This window comes from Tinamus guttatus, unplaced genomic scaffold (assembly GCF_059628265.1).
Source record: "Tinamus guttatus ecotype Peru unplaced genomic scaffold, ASM5962826v1 Tinamus_guttatus_pri_ptg000387l, whole genome shotgun sequence".
NCBI lineage: Eukaryota > Metazoa > Chordata > Aves > Tinamiformes > Tinamidae > Tinamus > Tinamus guttatus.
Genome location: NW_028288921.1, coordinates 283,096 through 288,183, shown reverse-complemented (window position 1 = coordinate 288,183; position 5,088 = coordinate 283,096).

Genomic DNA, 5,088 nt, shown 5'->3' with positions numbered 1-5,088 from the left:
ACCAGTATTGGTGGTGGCAGTCCCAGCCAAACTGGGTCTGCTTCTCTCTCTGACCACCATGGACCATAGTCCCACAGCTGCTCACTCTGCAAAGCAGCACCACCAGAACAGGGCAGGTGCAGGAACAGCCCAGTCAGCAACTGGGACACTGATCTGGGAAAAGGCTCTGTGGGGAGCAGAGATGTCCCAGGAAAGAGGCAAGGTAACATCCTGAGATAGAAAATGCAAAGGAGAGCCAGGTATCTGTGTGCCCCAGCTCAGGACAGGAGCTTCTGGAGGGTCTGCAGGACCTGGGGTCCTCTGCTGGACTGTGCTGGGCAGTGTGGTGGGCTTGGAGGAGCTGCAGGCAGACAGGGAGGGGATCTGCTGGGCACAAGAGCAGGGAAGAGAGAGAGTGGTCAGCCTCACTGTAGGGCCTCACTCCCCTTACCAGTGAGCTGCTGTACTTGTCCTTGGCCTGGTCATGCCATGGACATGGCAGAGCCTGGCCCTGCACCTCTCACGTTCTGGCCAGCTGACCTCACTGCCCAGCTCTGCCTTGCACCTGCCACCACCCTGCAGGCCACAAAGCCTTGACAAGGAAAGGTGGGAGCTGAGGAGATCCCACAGAATCCCAGAATGCTTCAGCTTAGAAGGCACCTCTGGAGATCATCTAGTCCAACCGCCCTGCACAAGCAGGGTCACGTAGACCATGTTGCACAGGATCACATCCAGGTCAGTTTGGAATATCTTTGGGCAGGAGACTCCACATCCTCTCTGAACAATCTCTGCCAATGCTCTGTCACCCTCACACTCAAGAGGTTTTCCCTCAAATTCAGGCAGAACTTCCTGTGCTTCAGTTTGTGACTGTTGCCTCTTATCATATCACTGCCCCACACTGAGAATGTCTGGCCCCGTTCTCTCAGCACACTCCCTTCAGGTATTTGGGCACACTGCTAAGATCCCATCTCTGCCTTCTCTTCTGTAGATCACAAAAGCACATTGCTGGCTCATGGCTCAGTCTGTAGTCCATCAAGAAAGTCCTCCATTTCTGGGCACATGAATATCATGCATCTAATTTACAAGGAAAGACTAGGCGAGTCAGGCCTGTTCAGCCTGGAGAAGAGAAGATTGAGGGGAGATCTTATCAGCATGTACAAATACCTGAGGGGACAATGTAAAGAGGATGGGGTCAAACTGTTTTAAGAAGTGGTGGCCAGCAATAAGACAAGGAGTAACGGGTACAAACTGAAACTCAGGAAATTTCATCTCCATATGAGGAAAAACTTCTTTACTGTGAGAGTGACAGAACACTGAAACAGGCTGCCCAGAGAGTCCCTTCTCTGGAGATCTTCCACACCCACCTGGATGCAACCCAGTGCAACATAATTTAGGTGCTTGAGCAGGGGTATTGGACTGGATAATCCAGAGATCATCTAGAGATCTCTTCCAGCCTCAACCATTCTGTGATTCTGTGATTTTGCAAATGTGCCTGGAAGCAGACAGCAAGGACTTGAATCATTCCTGAGCAACTTCACTCTGGCATTCTTCAGGTCTTTTGTAGATGAAAATGATTCCAGGACTGGAAGAGGCATTAACATCCAGGGAACACACAGCTAATGCTGTCTTTGTCGCTATGGGAGGACAAGAGAGCTGGATTTCTTCAGTCTGGAGAAGGGAAGGCTGTGGGCTGACCTAATAACAGCCTCCCCACGCGCACCAAGATAGCACCAAGAAGATGGAGCCAGACTGCCCTGAGGACCCTCACGGCTGGAATGATTCTTTCATTCTACTTTCTTCACCCCAGGTCTTCCCGTGTTGACCTTAGGGAAAACCTTCAGCTTTTCTGCGACCATGGGTGTATTTCAGACAGAAATAGGATGACATCAGGTCACCCAGAGGAGATCTGAGATCAGCACAGGCCTTTCTGTTTCAAAAAACAGCCAGTGAGTGTAGAGAGACATTGGGGAAGTCCTGCAGTGAGGACAAGGTAGGAAAGCAGCTTGATTATCTACAAGCTGCAGGGAAACAAGTGCAAGCATGGGAAAGTGCAGAACAATCTCATGGGGAGATGGCAGAGGGCACTGGCATGGTTGAAAACCTCCGAAGAATCAGGTCTTTGTTCTCTTAGCCATGGCTAGTGGTTCTGCCACTGAGGACTCAGAGAAGAAGCTTCTTCCTTATGACAAGAGGTCCTCCTTGCCTGCTTTCCCTCAGGGAAACACAATGTGCTCTGTGGGTGTCCTGCCCTGGAACGCTGCCCCCACCAACAGCCTGAGCAAAGCATCATGGAAAGGATCCACCTGCTCAGGAACTGGGCATCTGTGACTGGCTCATCTGCTTGATAACACACAAGAAGAGATGACCTGGCATCAGAGGCACCTGCACATTGCCTTTGCCTACCTGCAATCAGGACCTCCAGCTTTCTGCTCGAATCTGCCGCTAGGGAGACTTTGCTCATAACGGTCCTCAGAGAGACCCATTAACCCTCCTAGAAACTTGGAGATTTTCTTCTGACTTTAACTTCTTAAGAGATTTCTTCAAGTTCCTCCCAGCATTGGAGGTCTACGTGCAAAGTTCCAAATACCCCCACGGGGACATTAAGATGCAAAACCCTCAGGAGCCAATGCCTCTTGCCATAATGTTCCTCGAGCTTCAGTTCTTGTTTGGCTAATTGGAGAGTTTTTAAGACTGTGTTGAAGTTAGATTTCATTAGGCACCTGAAAAAGACAGATGGCTGCTTTTTAAGCCTTCTTTGTCCCTCAGTTTTCAGAAGGAGTCATACCTACATTCTCCAGTTCTTACAGTGTCTCCCAATGATGTCTGGACATATATATATAAAAAAAAAGCAGGATTTTTGAGAGGATACCTGTATGAAGAACATTCCTGCCCAGCTCCTCAACCCTGTCATTTCTCTCATCAGCCACTGGGTGCTGCTTGGATCACTGGTTCAAATTGAACCTGTTTCTACTCCAGGCAGTAGATGAATGTTACAGCTCATGTGCACCGATTCCCCTGTGAACTAGCTGCAAGCAGGCACAGAAGGATTTGTCTTGCAGTTCTCAACTGTATGTCAAGTCTGAGTTGCCTCCAATGAAGTCCACCAAGAATAACCTTCGTTGAGATTTTATACATTAATAGTAAAGCTTAGAAACAATAATAGTAAAGTTCTGACACATTAATAGTAAAATTTAGAAACAAAATAAAAGAATCATGAAAAGTAAAATACATAACAAGAGTCCTGAAAGGCAAGGCAAGGTTTAAACTCCCTGAAGCTGAGCGAGATGACTGGAGAGCTGAGAGGTTTCTGATAGAAAAATGAGCAAGGGAAAAAATTGGGGGGGAGAGGGGGAGAAATGCATATGTCTAAGTGATTAGATGCAAATATGACTTTAGAAATGATTTATGTATTCAAGACATGTAAAATATGTGAGAGATCACAGAGATGGCATCTATAGTTTAAGGGACAGAGCAGTGGAAACTCAAGGGCAGATCAATAATTCTTCACACCAGATTCAGACAGTTCCTGAAGATTTCCACTCTTTCATCACTGGAAAACTTTGATAAGCCAAACATAAGCCAAACATCTGAGATGTTGAAAGTGTGCTTGTATTTTCCCTAACACTGAAAACATTCCTTCACCTTTGCAGGCCACCACCAGCACCCAGCAGCACTTGGAGATCTTCCAGTGTCTGTGAAGGACCTGCCTGGGCCTGGCTGCTCTCACAGGGACCTGCAGGAGACCAGAGCCCCTTGGAGCTGCAGAGGGAGGCTGGGAGACCATGGCACCTGCAATGGCACCAGTTGTCCAGGACTCTGGGACTGCATCCCACCCCGTTTAGAAAATCACTTTCCTTTTCCAGAAGAAAAGATCATGCAGAAGGCTAGTGTGCTAAAATAGAACAAATGAAGAAAGGTGGAAAGTATAATAAAGCATTTATTTAATTCTTTTTCTTAATTTCTTTCTATTTTTAAGACATTTTCTAAACATTTGTGTTGTAAACAGGTCTACACCATTAACAGGATATTTCAGTGTCCCACCCAGAGCCCAGTGCTCAGAAAACCACCCCTGCCCACAGCTGTCCTTGCCACCCCTCACTCTTTGCACTGAGCATGTCGCACTCTGAGGTGTCGTCCTCTTTCAACTGGTGAGGGAAGTAGCGGACCACCTTCAAGGAAATGCTCTGTTTTGGTGTGGCCAACTTTGAATAAATTAACTACACTCCTGTTAAAACAATGTGTGTATCGTATCCTAGCAGGACTTTTTATCCTATCCATGTATGTATCTTCAATGCAATCGTTGAAAAAAAAAAAGTCCTGCTTTCCAAAATTTCTCAGAGCTTTTGCCATTGCTATTTACTCTTTTCTGCTGTCTCATGTCTATCTTAAGCATTACAGTGTAAGGAACCCTGCTGGGTTGTTTTAAAAACAGAGATCCTCCCTTGGTACCTCTGGGAGGAAAGCTGTGTCCTGTCCTGTACAGTCCTACATCCTGCTGTTACTGGAAGAGTCACTCACCACAGAAATAAGATTTGAGGCTCCCCAAAACATATCGACCTATGGCCACACTTTGTGCAGTTTCATCCCCCATGACTTTGATCCTGTCTTGCACCACCCTGAAGCCCTAAATTCCCTCACTGGACTGCCTGGAGAAGAGACGTGACAGTGCAGGAGTGCAGAAGTGTCCTCTTCAGGGCTCCCTTTGAGATATTTTTCAGCTTTTGGCATCATCTGGAGATATTCCTGAAGGATTATCAGCAGGTTTTGGGAAATATCTGGGGGGAAATGAGGTGACTGCTTTCCAGGACATGAAGAGACATCTCTCTGCTCCTCCTGGCTCTGGGATGTGGCTCCAAAGGGCAACACTGGGGAGCACATGAGCAGTGCCCAGCAGAGCCTGGGCCACACAGGGAAGGGAGGGCACCACTCTGGCACCAGGGAGACCTCCTTGTGATGACGCACATCTCACTGTGACCTCGGATCGTGTCACTGGGAGCTCAGCAGGTCACTGCCATGGAGATAGAAGATCTAGGCAGGGAGGAGAGACGTGTCCTTGTACATGCTGCAAAGCGGTGACCTCCCTTCATATCTGTGCTATCACACAACTCT